Source organism: Asparagus officinalis, chromosome 5, assembly GCF_001876935.1.
Source record: "Asparagus officinalis chromosome 5, Aspof.V1, whole genome shotgun sequence".
In the NCBI taxonomy this organism is placed as follows: domain Eukaryota; kingdom Viridiplantae; phylum Streptophyta; class Magnoliopsida; order Asparagales; family Asparagaceae; genus Asparagus; species Asparagus officinalis.
Window position 1 is genome coordinate 77,043,859 of NC_033798.1, and position 15,301 is coordinate 77,059,159.

Below are 15,301 nucleotides of genomic sequence, written 5' to 3' on the forward strand. Positions count from 1 at the left end.
CAATTCCCAGAGTGGATGTCCAATGTGGTGCTAGTGAAGAAGGTCCTTAACAAGTGGAGGATGTGTGTAGACTTCATTGATCTCAACAAGGCCTGCCCGAAGGATAGCTGCCCCCTCCCTAGGATCGATCGGCTAGTCAATGAAAGCGTAGGTCACGAACTGTTGAGCTTCATGGATGCTTTCTCAGGCTACAACCAGATCCTCATGGCGGAACATGATCAAGAGGAGACCTCATTCATTACGGTCCTATGTACCTATTGCTACAAAGTGATGCCTTTCGGTCTTAAGAATGCAGGTGCCACCTACCAGAGGCTAGTCAACAAAAATTTTAAGTGTCAACTTAGCTACAATGTGGAAGCCTATATGGATGACATCCTGGTGAAATCAAGGTAGGCCTCGTCCCACATATCGGATCTTGAAGAGACATTCTCCATTCTCCAACACTACTACGTGAAGCTTAATCTAGCCAAGTACCCTTTTAGGGTACAGTCGGGTAAATTCCTCGGGTTCATAATCACCCAGAGAGGCATTAAGATCAATCCCGAGAAGATAGTTGCCATAGACCAGCCACCCGAACCCTGCACACTAAAGGATGTCCAAAGGCTGAATGGAAGATAGCAGCAATGCTCGAAGTTTACTATGAGTGTTTCAATCTCCCCAAGGCTTTCACTTTGTCGACGCTGGATATGGCTGAATCAATGTATCACCATGGTGGTGATAGGTTGCTCGTTTATTTGAAACACTTGGAGTATAGGCTTCGGCTACCCCTCTACCCCTTCATCCGCTAGGTTTTTAAGGTTCTGGGGGTATCCCCTATGCAGATCACGCCCAATTTTATTGCTACCCTGGTGGGGTTCATGGTGATATGCCACCGGATTGGTGTGATCTGAGCCTGCGTCTGTTTGGCTATTTTTTTAGTGTTAAGACTATGAAGAAGGAGGGACACTACTTCTTCCAGAACGTGGGTAGCTCTAAACTTGTGTTGAATATCCCTGATTCGAACAAGATTGGAAGGAGAAGTTTGTAGGTTGTCTAAAAATAATTGTAGATAGCTTATCCCCATCAAACACCGATGATAGAAGTTACAATTCAATGGCTTTCAGAAAGCTATAATTTAAAGACTTCCATGTAGATCGATAAATGTTATAATCTGACGACCTTTACAATAACCGATAAAAGCTCTAGTTCAACAGCCTTCACAATCAACATCGGGAGTTACAATCTGACGACTCTCATATTTTTAAGGAGCCAAGATGAAGATTACAAAATGACAGTCTTTGCAACGCTCCTGCAAAAGAGACCACAAATTGATGGTCTCTTCACATCAAAACACAAAGGTCATCCCTGCGTTTCACCATCAAAACACAGATGTTATCCCTATGTTATAACATCAAAACGCAGAGGTCATGGCCACGTTTCAGAGTCAAAACACAGAGGTCATCTCAGCGCTCCAATTAAAAACACAGAGTTCGTGGACTCAAAATATAGAGTTCATCTCTGCGTCCCAACTCTGCGTTTCAGATTTACAACGCAGCGCGACCTGTGCGTTCACTTACCAAAATAGGCCCAACTCTGCGTTTCAAGTCTAAAATGTAGAGTTCGGGCCCTGAACGCTATTTTTCAGCATTTGACTCGTTCAAAGCACGAACTGAACGGTTTCAAAACCATTTTCCCTCACAATTTGTGGAGCTGTTTAAGGGGGCGGTTACACCACATTCAGCCTCACTTAAGAGTGAATTAAGGGGGCTGTTATACCCCTTAATCCCTTATAAATAGTGGGAAACTCAATCGAGTTCGGGTGCTCGGATTGATCCTTCTTTTGGCCTTCGGCTTGGCAGCAAAGAAGAGATCTTCGACTGGCTTTTTAGCAGGAATTATTGGAGCTTTGGAAATCGGCAACAGGAGCTTTCTTCATTCTTGACTTATAAACCGATTTCGGTTAAATCAACTCTTTCATAGAGTTTCAAACTCATTCAGAGTTATCAACTCATCAAGAGTTAATTTTAAACTTGCTTTGCAAGTTCTCCACAACGTCAAATCGTGAAGAGAAGATATCGTTCCAGTGAAGCAAAATGTCGGATCGTTAATGGAGAGCAAACTCGACGCAAACATTCGAGGGAGGCACTCCATCGCCACCGTGAAGAATTCAGAATTAAACAAAGGGGAGGATCTCCGTCGATTCTCTTCTCTTTTGTAATCAGGAAATCCAAATTGTAATCGAGATTGAGAGAGTTGTAAACATCCTTTTTCTAAGCAGTTAGAGAGAATAAAACATTTAATTCTTTCATTTTTCATTTCACAAATTTTCCACCAAACAAAGTTCATGTGGGTCTTTAGAGCTAACGCTGTCTTGTCCTGTCTAACATGGCCATAGATCATAAAGGACGTGCTAAAGTCAAGCCTGCTCTCGACCGAGGAGGAGCGAAAACTAGAGAAGGTCCGAAACTATCCTGGGTCTCAAGAGATTAGTAATCTTTTCGAGTTGGCTTCTCTTCGTGTGGCTGACATATCTAGGGTTCCTCCTACTAAAGCTGATACCATTCGGGCAATAGTCTTAGCTCTCCCCCTAAACCTATTAAAGAATTTAAAGGGGGAGGATCCAGTCACAGCAAAGCGAGGCTCGACTATGAGGCCTCAAAAGTAGTTAAGGGAGGAGCTAGACCCCAAAGAATTGAAGATGGTGACAGTGAAGACTTTCAAATTTGCAGCTCAATTGGTGGGAACAAGCGTCAACGCTCAGGCCGAGAGGTCTGAGAAGAGGAGGAGGAGATCAATCCTCATCTTGTTGTGGCTAGTAGTAGGAGCAATGGAGGCCATTGCAGATCTCGGAATTTTGCACAAACTTGCTTGAAATAGAAGAAATCGAGGTCAAGAAGATAAGGCAACAATTGTAAAGAAAGTCTCATTCGCAACAAAGAGATACATATAAGCCCTGAAGAGAACATGCGTCGAAATCAGAGCGGCCGACTTAGTCCAAAACGGAAGGATAAGAACAACCTTGAAATCCGAACATGCCTTATAAAAAACAAAGCGTCGCCCTTTACTCAACACGTCGCTCTGCTAAAAAATCGAAGCAACAACGATGCAGAACCCTCGATGACAGACCTCTCCAATAGTAACCCCTTACTTTCCCTATAAATGCTCCTTAGAAATCACCAACGGATGAATACTCAAACCTTTGTTGGGGCCCAACCCATCAGACATGTGTGGCTAACCTAGTAGACCGACAACTCGCATGATCGACTAAAAATGCGCTCTTAGCCGGCCCTCAATAAGGGCAACTCGAACAATGGGAATGCTTACCTTTGTCAAGTCATCATTGGTGTTCAACACTGTCCGCTTCACCTATTCAAACAAACTCTTCCTAGCCTATGCCCACTTGGAATTTGACGATTGGGTCGATTCCAATTTGATACGCTTAACATAAAAAACATAAAAAACCAGATCTCGTCATTTTTTTCATAAACCCAACGCATGTACTACTAGCCAGCTTAAGGCATTTACACAGTCCAGACCAAGGAAAATTAACTCGACAGTTCGACTTAGAAATCATGTCATCTCGACCCATAGATCAAAACATAGTCCCAACATAAAGAACATGAGAGAAAAATATCTTTATTTGTATCCTTCAAAATGTGTATAAATTGATTTACAAGCAAAAATACTACATTAAGGTACAAAGAGTCCTAGAAGGCTAAATCGAAAAACTAGGGTGTATCAACACCCCCACCAGGAGTCAGAGGCAAAGATACATTAGTCGTAGGTGGCAAAGGAGTCAACTGGACCTCCAACTCATCCCTCTTACTCGCCTTCTTCCTCAACGAACTCACCTAGCTATCTTTGGCCAAATCCTCACCAGCTTCCTTAGACAAGCCCTCATTTTGTTCCCTAATTTTCTCGGTAGAGCCCTCGTCAACCTCATCATCTTATTCACCCCTGACACTACTACTGTCGAGATTTATTCCCCCATCGTATTTCTCTATCTCCAAGAGTGTATCCAAACAGTTAGCAATTAGAGGATAGCGAAAATTGTCAGGTCCTCTTCAACTCGGCTAGTAGCTGCGTTAAGAGATAATCATACCCAGCCTTACAAGTCATCGTCACCGCCACCTTCCTAAGGATGCTGTGATAATATCCCTCAACGATTTTTGATTGATGAGTCTCAAAATCTAGATGATCGACACGGCTTTGAGCCTTGTCTAGGGAGGACTTGCGTTGAGCACTCTCCTCCTGGGGGTTCTTATGAGCCAACTGCTCCTCTTCCATCTCGGCCTTCGATGTTGGGCAGAGTGGCGGTCAGACTCAGCCTGCTCCATTACATGATCCCTCTCTCGCCTCCCGCATGACACCTCCTCAGATAAAAATTTTATCCTCTTATTTTGCTCATGGAGTATGTGCTTAAGCTTATCAATATCGGTAGATTTCTGGCTATCTGAGGCCTTTAAGCTATTGATCATGCTCTCTTGTACCTCCATTTTCATACGCCAATCACTCTATTCATTCTCGTTGGTCAATAGTGATTTAAGGGCATTTTCCAGATCAGTCCTCTGGGTGGCCGACTCCTCCTGGAGCTTAAGGTACGAAGCTCAGACTTGCTCCATTTGACCAAATATCTCTTGCTCCACTAGAGCCCCACAAACTAGATAGCTCCTAAGGCTTAGATGCAGACCGACATCTGGGACTACCCCCAAAATCTCTTCATCACGGGGAAGCTAAAATTGCTCCATTGTCTTTGACTGAACAACCCGAGACTCAAGCACCAACGCCCTCGTGTCAAGATGACGAGTAGGCTGGTGTCAATTCTCCATTGTCAGCTCCTTCTCATAGAAAGGGCCAACTTTGGGAGATCCTATTAGTAGCATCCTCAATCAGTCCCATATCTTAGAGTTGACCTCGTCGACACAATGAGGATATGACCATTTATACTCCTCAGAAGGAGACACCCTCTCTACAGCCGGCTCCTTCCCCTGACGGTGGGTCGAGTTTGCGAGAACATCTGGGGCCCTTTCACCCCCTATTTGGACCTTTGTCTCCACCTGAATGCCACCTCCCCTAGAGCCTCGGCTTCGGCCTTGACCCTCTGAAGGTTGACCCCATCTTCTCACACTGGAGACCCATCATTAATACGGATGAATTTGATCTCCACCTCAATTGCCCCCCTGGGCACCTGACCGCTAATTTTCTTCAGCTTCCTCCTCTTCTTGACCTGACCGGTTGTAGGCGAAGGCCCCGCCAACTTAGCACCCATATTAGCCCCCTGAGCATGAACCACTCCAGCCTCCTCAGGGGCAAATCCTGATGAGGACATTTTTCCAGCCTTGTTGAGAGTACTTCCTAGGCTCCAACAGGTTCAGTTGTTGACGCTTCGATAGCTCCCACCAAGCCCAGAGTCAACCTGTCGACCCTTTGATCATCTTTGGGCGTAGGTGGCATGGGAGAGATGCTGACTACCCACAAAATAAAATTATCGAGTAAGTTTTCCTTCTTGCGGGAGCCTATATACGCTCTGATCCTCTCCAGCGCTTGCCTCTTAGTGCTTGACAGAGATCCCATCATCAAAGCCTCCCTCACAATCATGGGCTAATTTAAACAACCCAAGTTAGAATCGTTTCCTGAAACCCAGACAAAATTTTCCTTCCAGTCCTTGTTTGACTCAGGAAGATCAGCAATAATATTAAATCTTCCCACCACCTAAAAGTGGAAGTGGGCCTCGCACTGGTGCACCTTGACGCGGACCAGATGAGCAAGCACATTCAAGGTCGGTTCAACCCCTAACTAATGATAGATGACCATAAACCTAACTACGGACGCGATTAGGTTCAGTTTCATCTGCATTGGTGAAAAGCTATAAAGACACGGTGAAGAAAGGGGTGCAGGGGTTGGTGCAAACCGCACTCAAGATGTTTTATGTATAATGGAGCCCGACTCGCATCATGGTCAAAAACTGCCTGCGAATTCGTCAACGACATCAGCTTGTAAGACCGAGGGATATCAAACCTTTCGTATAACGACCTCAATTGTGGCAGTGTGACCTTCGAGCAGAACATCACCAACTAACCCTGACGAGCATTAAAAGCAGAAGATGCCATCGAAACATTCTTAGAAGATTGCCGAAAGTAGAAGAACGATCAAAGCTCTCTTTTTTGGTTAAGATTCAAAGATTTTTAAAAACAAACAAATCTCTACTCACAGCCACTGTACTTATAGACAGCTGGATCGACAGATGTAAACATCCTAATGACCAGATCAATTTCAAGCTAATGGTTAAGATTAACTCCGGAATTCGAAATGGTCTCTTCAAAATCGAGGCAAGGCATGCCTATCTTAAGTAGTCCACAATCAGGCATGACACGCGAGGCAATGGCAGCAAAGAAATGTCCTCTAACGTAATCCATGTTACATCCAAGGGACTTTTCAGTCACCGCTCATTTATGCACCTCGTGACTCAGTAAATCCTTAGTCTTATTTCACTTGGACCCGGCCTACGCCGACTCTAAGTGAAAATGGCCAACTGTTATAACCCCTAAAAGTACTAAATATTAATCTTCATAGAGAAGTCAACACGTGTCGTACACTCTACCTAGCCAAACTAATTCACAACCAGCATAACATCTGACTCGACACGCCCAATTTGATTGGTTGATATCTGACGTAACAAAGTCAAAAGACGGTACTACTCGGTCAACCTCTTAATTGACCACTAGCAATACGACTCGACCCACTAATTAGCCGACATCTTGTGTAACCGAGTTAAAAGACGGCACTTCTCGTCCCTGGACCTAAGGAGTCGAAAGATGATAGTTACCTCGAACCCCTCGCCAGCCGACTACGCTTGTAATAACTACCCTGACAACATCATCATTACCCTAGCCCCTATAGTCTTTATGACTCATTGGACCCAGTCATCACCAAGCATATGCTTTCATTCCCATAATAAATAACCAGATATCTCACCTCATTTAGCAACTGACACATAGCACATGTTTGCCAACTCATCTACCTAGCTGTATTCGGCCTAAATTACCCTTTTGCCCCTCAAAACCATTACAAAAGGAGCGACGCTACATGAGGTAACTCTCTCTGGCCTTTTTACGTAACTAAGCGCTAACTATATTACTTCTCCACTCAAGCCCAAATACTAATTTGATCTTTGGAGGAACAACCAGAAAACCCAACTCCGTCCTCTTATGAGTTCCTTCATGTACATGGAAGAACAACAAGCCCTAGAACCATTCATTAGGAGGAGTTAGAGGACTCTAATCACTCCACAAGCTTTCAGATAACCCCTTAGTTGATAACTGACATTAGCACCCCCATCATATTTCTAGAGCATTCTAAATTATGAAATGACAATACCTACATACTTCAATTGCCGGAGCCTTGATCCTGAGGATTCGGCGGTAGCTTTCTTCTTTTTCTTCTCCTTGAGGAGTTTGTCCACCATACCCTCCAAGCGTCTGATGGTCTCTTGTTGTTGGAGGAGAGCACCTTATTGTTCTTCTAGTCTTCTTTCCATTTCTTCTTTATTCCGGCCACGTGAGCGCTCACTCGTTCACTTTGATCGGTGTTAGAAGGCTAAGAGGTTGCAATAGTCGATTTCTCAGGTTCTTCCTCAGCCTCATCTATGATGCCCGCTAATCATCGGTAATCAAACGGGATCACCACACCAGTACGAGTACGAGTGTGTTGATACACCCCTTGTCCTTGACAAGTATTCCACCTAACCCTGGAGAGTATTCAAGATCAGAAGATTCGAAAGAATCAGCCGATGCTTTGCTCTTCCCCTTACTGACCATGTTAATTATCACTTCAATGTGGCGATTCTTGGGTGCTTGTTTCTTGGGACGAAAGCATCTTCTCCTTGATGACGAGATCATCGACGGCTCAGTTAACCATTCGAAGACTGAAGATTTATGTGCCGACTCTCCACATGGGCATTAGGAAAGTACTATAAAAATAAGCTTCTCACAATAGCAATGAGATTACGTCTGACTTATACTGTGCTTGCGTGTGAGATAATCTTGAAGGTCACCAGCAGGACAACCCCCAACTGACTCTATCAACTTAGCCTTACCCGAGCGAGACCCTCTAGGAGGTTGACGAACTTGGATAGCTGGACAAACTTCGTCATTCAGATGTTTACGATGAGGTCCGTTGGTAGGGCGAGCTTGGTGTATTTGCCTCCTCAGTTGGTTCCTAACTTGAGGTTCATTTTCTTTATGAACCTCTGTATGAACCGTTTGTTGAGTTTGCTGAACCTCTTTTTTGAAGATGAGGTTTGTTTTTTGAGCCTACTCGGTTACGAGGATGAGATCCATTATTTTGACGTTCCTCAGTCACTTGACCCTCGTCGGACTTATTAACCTTAGGCTGGTCAGCTCTCGGTCGATAGTGAAAACCGTCTAGCAAGACCAAGGCTCGAGCCCTACGATGAGCTTGGTTCTAGCGCTGACGTTGTCGTGCACGTCTCGACAGTGGACCAATGGAAACACCCACTTCAGCCGAAGCTGGACGAGGTTCGTTATCAGAAGCCAAGATTTGGCTAGTAGAAGCCGAAGTTTGGCTAGGTTGCTTGACAACCCATTTCTTAGCCTGACGACTAGTTACTAGAGCCTTCTCTTTGAGGGCCATGAACTTTTCCTCAAGAATAACTCGAGTTGAATCATCAGAAGCCACTTGGGCAGAAGTCTCATACGAGACTCAACGACACTTTCGTGGCTTCGTGGGATTAGACTTACCAGAGGAGAGAAAATCCTCGTATTTGGACTGGTCAAATTTGATGACCAAAGTCTCGACGTCCGTTCCCACAGCGATCTTATCTGATTGTGATATGTGTGTATCTTCTCTTTGGAACTTAGCGATCCTCATAGGAGCTTGAGGATAGATGATTCTCATGATAGCATGAGAATAGAGGTGTAAAACAACACAGTGGAATGTATGTTGAATCGTGGAACGAGACGATAAATTGAAGAATCGAAGCATCCAGTTTTCAGCCCATGAGTCGACTCATACATGTACATGAGTCGACTCATCAGGTTGAGTCGACTCATGCCTGTCATGAGTCGACTCACGAAACCTAGCCGTTTTGTCAAAAGTTTCTGACCAGTCAACTCATGTCTGTCATGAGTCGACCCATGTGTCATGAGTCGACTCATATATGCATATGAGTCGACTCATTGATAGTTTCCTGGTTCGTTTGGGTTTTAGTTTGCACGAATTCCTGTGGGGTTTGGGCTTGGTTATTTATCACTTTGCCATCCACGTTGTTACACCTATATAAGTGATTGTTTTAGGGTTTCTAATCAATCAAATATAATAAAAGATAGATTCTAATCAAGAGAGATTAGAGTTTAGAGAGAATTAAAAGTTTGTTCTCGATTCTAGTGAGATTGTGAGAGAGAGATTGTAATCTTTTCATACTCATAATCTAGAGAGAGTATTTTCCTTCATCACATACTAAATTATTATTGTGTTTCTGTCATCCCCTTCTTAACCCACCTTTGATAATTCTGTGATCAAATGTGCTCACACGACGACTCATATCAAATTGTTCTACTACCATCTCGTCAGAAAGAATAGCTGCTCCCACTGTGGTCGCCATCGTCTGTAGGGTCAAAAAATTAAAGATTGATTGATTCTCTTATTTTAAAAAATGGGTTCGATCACTTGGTACAAAACCCTTACAATCACTCACACTCTCTCTCGATTACAGATGAAGAGAAGATAAATTCAGCCTCTCTTTGTTTTACGTGGGTTCTTGATAATGAAAGGATGCTTCCCTTGATACTTGAGTCGAGATTACCTCACGTTGACGATCAGGACAAGATCGCTAAAGCTTCTCACATTCGTTAGCTGGAGGTGGAATCAAAGTTTAAACTCCGGATCCGTACGCAGAAACTCTGACCTCCGATGCTTCTTGAAGTCTAAGTCAAAAATTTTCAACCGCATAGATGCTTACGGCTATTTATAGAGCTTTAGCACGTAATTGACGTGCTACAATCATGGAGTCGTGGATGTAACCGACTCCTGAGATTTAGCCTATGTTGATTAATGGAGCGTAACATACTCCTTAGATTTAGCCCACGTGGGCTGACTTGGTCCTTGTGGTCATTACAGTCGAACTTCGTGTGGATGATGAGCCTCGTTGCGTGGCGAGGTTCGTTAGACAAGCTTCATCTTCACTGACGAGCCAAGTCTTCGCTGACGAGCCTCGTCTTCATTTACGCGCTTCAAATCTTGTTTCCAACGATAAGCTTTGTTGTTTGAGATGAGGTCCGTCATTATAATGACCCTCGTCATGCTTGTTATGAGCTTCGACGCTCCAAGGCCAAATGATTAGCTGATGATCTATGAAGATCCATGAGAGTGGAGGAGAGATAGACTTTTTGACTATCCTCTCAATCTCCTCCTCCCCTTTCATGTTGAACATGCCTATTTATAGGCTTAGGACCATTATGGAGTGAGTTAATGGGCTTTAACTTCCCTTATAATGAGGGAGTTATGGTTATTAACTCCTATTTAAATGGGTGAGTTAATTATCATTAACTCTTCTTAAATGGGTGAGTTATTAATCATTAACTCTCCTTAAATGTAGCCTCTGGAAATAGTGACAAACGAGCTTCGACTATGCATGAGGTTCATTAATAATGGCAATGGTGATCTTCATCTTCAATGACGAACTTTATTTCTGGCCGAACTTCATTTCTGGACAAACTTCATCTTCAATGACGAACTTTGTTTCTGGGCGAACTTCATCTTCAATGATGAAGTTCGTCTTTTGAGAGGTGAGGTGCCATTTGATGAGGTTCGTCTGTGGATGGACTTTGTCTTCAATGATGTTCATCATCATGATGAGCTTCGTTGGCTGAGATGAGGTTCATTATGATGACGAGCCTTGTCATGCTTGTAGCGAGGTTCAACCTTGCTTTATTTCTTGACATTTTTTAGTGTCTACAAACTCTTCTCGAGTCTTTGCAATAGATTTGAGAGTATTCATATTGAGAGAAAAACCGATGCAACAAGTTATTTGTTCATTCTAATGTGAACGACTGATTCCTACGGTCCTCTCGGGATGTTACTGCTGCTCATATGCGGCCAAAATATTGGTGTTCGACCAATTAACAAATATTACCTTGCCCAACCAACAACGATGTTAGCGCTAGAAGAAATATCCAGAGACTGAGTATCCTAGAGTCACTATCAATGTGATCGGCAGAGGGAAAGCCTCAGGTCCTAGTCCCGATGACTCTGAGACAAGTAGTTCACAGACCATCAGATAAATTGTTAACGAGTTTGAAGGATTCTACCGACATACTCGGACTCGGACGAGAGTCATTCCTCCGGTTAACTATCAAAGATTAGCCAGAGGGATCAATTCTGAGGATGAACACTCAGCCATTGCAGAGTCTCAATCATCAAGCTCTTTTGTTGGGCATGAGAGCTTCTCCCACATGGCAGAAAATTCTGAAGATCTTTCAAAGAGAGTTGTTGAGCAGGAGGCCATGCTCCAAGCACAGCAGGAAACCATCAATCAAATTCGGAATATGATGGCTCAAATCATTACAAATAAGCTAATTTTTCAGAATGTTGAGTCACAACATCGGCCGAAATCCTCCCGGAAAGGAGGATCATCCATATCGAAGGGGAAACAAAGAGTGAATGAGACTGCTGAGTAAGAAACTCATCACAAAGAACCATCCTTCGAAGAAAAAGAAGCTGAGAATGAGCAAAATCCTCAGTCGGCTCAAATCGAGGAATTGGAAGCCCGTCTCAATGTTATAGCCCACAGGAGCGAGCTCCAAGATGAGAGAGTTGCTAGGTCCTATCCTGCGGAATGAGATGTAGCCCCTTATCCTCCAAAATTTGAGGTCCCGACGCTACAAACTTTTGAAGGATCGGGATCACCGAACTAACACATCTATCATTTTAAGTCACAGACTGGGAATGTGATATCAAATGACGCCATACTGGCTTAATTGTTTATTAGCACCATCAAGGAAGTTGCCTTTGAATAGTTTAGGAAACTACCTGTGAGATGTATCCAAAAGTGGGTGGATCTAGAGAGACTTTTCCTATCAAGATTCTTTGAAGAGGATACAGAAGTCTCCATCCATACCCTTCTTGACACTAAACAGAAGAAAAGGGAGTCCGTCAAAGCCTTCGTCAAAAGGTTTTGAAACATGACTTTGTGATGTCCGACAGGTATGACACAGTCTACATTGGTAGAGACCTGTCAACATAACTTGCAGACTGACCTTCTAGCACAAATAAGGGTTGCAGAATGCCATTCTTGGAGATAATTAATCTCTCAAGGTGAACAGGCTCAAAAGATTATTGTCATGATCAAAGCTGAAGAACAAAGTAGGTAGGATCAGCCTGAGCAATCAAACCAAGCCTAATCTTCTCAGTCAGAAGGGGAAGATATTACGGCCACTGAAGCCAATACTCTTCAGTAGGATGGCGGGGCCAATAACTATCACGTTAACAGTTATCTCTGATAGTTAAACTCGTTAGATAATGACCTACTAGACGATGTGCCATGTCTACTCCTTTTTCCCCCTTGCACTTGTTCAAGACTGGGGGTTGGTTTATTTGTAGTTCATTCGATTATGAGTAATAAATTTTCTGAGTTGTCATGATCAATATAATACCTCTATTAACCACAAAATCCATCAAAAACTATCACGTAAATGATTACCTCTGATAGTCTATTTCTTTCAAATTCCCCCACCAATCCTTCTCAAGTAGGATGACGGGTCCACCAAAACTATCACGTTAATGATAACCTCTGATAGTCCATTTTTTCTAAATTCTCCCACCAATCCTCTTCAGTAGGATGACATGCCTATCAAAACCACCACGTTAACAGTTACCTCTGATAGTCAAACTCGTCAGATAGTAGCCTACCAGGTGATATGTCTCTATTCCGACTTGATGGATAGTGGCCCACAAGGCGATATGTCATGTCTACCTCTTTTTCCCCCTGCTAAGTCTTAATCAAGATTGGGGGTTGGTTACTTGGAATCCACTGGATTAAGAGTAGCGAAGCTTTCACATCGTCGAGTTAACAGTATACTTCTTACGATCATCACCCCCATGGAGTATGAATTCAGTTTGTATCACCCCCAATTTGTCACGTTAACAATACACCTTTGATAACCAACTTATCAATCCTTGTTAATAGGATGATTGGTCCTCAAAATTACTCAAATCGTAATCTTCCCCGGCAAGATGCTAAGTCCTCAAAATCTTGTTCAAATCATAAGTACAAATTCATGTCACGTTAATATCACACCTCTGATAAATCAACTTATCAATCCTCTTTAATAGGATGATAAGTCAACAAACTTGCTCCGATCGCAACAAATTCTCATCATGTTAACACCAAACCTCTGACAAAATCCACTTATCAATCCTCTTTAATAGGATAATAAGTCCACAAAATTGCTCCGATCGCAACAAATTTCTATCACGTTAATATCACACATCTGACAAATTAACTTATCAATCCTCTTCAATAGGATAATAAGTCGATAAAGTTTCTCCGATCGCAATAAATTCTCGTCATGTTAATACCAAATCTCTGACAAAATTCACTTATCAATCCTCTTCAATAGGATGATAAGTCCACAAAGTTGCTCCGATCGTAACAAATTTCTGTCATGTTAATATTATACTTATGACAAATTAACTTATCAATCCTCTTCAATAGGATGATAAGTCCATAAGGTTGCTCTGATCATAACAAATTCCCATCATGTTAACACCAAACCTCTGACAAAATCCACTTATCAATCCTCTTCAATAGGATGATAAGTCTACAAAATTGTTCCGATCGTAATAAATTCCTGTCATGTTAATATCACACCTCTGATTAATCAACTTATCAATCCTCTTCAATAGGATGATAAGTCCACAAAGTTGCTCCGATCGTAACAAATTCCCATCATGTTAACACCAAACCTATAACAATTAACTTATCGTCTCTCTTCAATAGAGCGATAGGTCCATAATCTTGTCACGTTAACAAAACACCTCTGATGACCTGATCACCTTATCGACTCTCTTCAATAGAGCGATAGGTCCACAATCTTGTCACGTTAACAAAACACCTCTGACAATTAACTTATCAAATATCTTCAATAGAGCGATAGGTCCACATACCCGTCAAGTTAATAACACACCTCTGATGACCAAATCAACTTATCGACTCTCTTCAATAGAGCGATAGGCCCATAAAATACTGTTAGGTTAATATCACACCTCTAACAGCCAAACCCCCTCAATAAACTTGTTAACCTTTTTTCAATAAGAATAGTAAGTTTTCATTATAAAATCTCTAGTGGATTAACGATTTTTTGGAATTATCATAGTGATAATAAAGAAAATTTCTGAATTTTACTCTAAGTGAAAATTCATGCCAAGTTAATACTACACCTCTGGCACTTTTAACTTTCTTTCAGTGTTTCAAATGAAATTATAACACAGGAAGAAACAGTGACAAAGTTTACGTATTCAATATCGTAGTCAGTGATTATCATTAAATTAATAATCTCTGAATCCATACATCGCATGTATGAGAAATTTTATCTCGAATCCTAAGTATGGATAAGTCAACGCCTAATACGCGTTGTCGGGTAGTCTTTGACCGTAAAAGGGATAAAAACCCATGTATTCAACATCGTGACATGTCGTTATTAATAACGTTAAAATCCATGCCTTACACGCATGAGAGACTTTATCTCGATCCCTAAATAGAGATAAGTCTACACCTCACACATGTTGCCGGGTGGTCCGTTCCCGTAAAAATGACCAAGTCTACGTATTCAACATTGTAGCACCAAAAATCCATGTCTTTCATACATGAGGGACGTTATCTCGATCCCTAAATAGAGATAACTCTGCATCTAACACGTGCTCTCAGGTAGCGCATTCCTGTGAAAATAGCAAAGCCCACGTATTCAACATCGTGGCAAGTCGTTATTAATAATGCCAAAATTCATGCCTTACACGCATGGGAGACTTCATCTTGATCCCTAATTAAAGATAAGTTTACGCCTAACACGGATTGCCGGTTAGTCTTTTCCCGTGAAAATTACAAAGTCTATGTCTTCAAAATCATATCATCAAGTCTAAGAGGGTTCATTCTCTTAGCACAATGTTACATCCGAAACGGATTTAAATAATTCACATGCTAGCCCGACTCAAACAGTAGTCGGTAAAGGTTTATCAAATCCGTTGATGGCTGAGGGTTTGCCAAAAATCTTATGAAAGTTTTGCAGGCCCATCAGCTGATTAGATA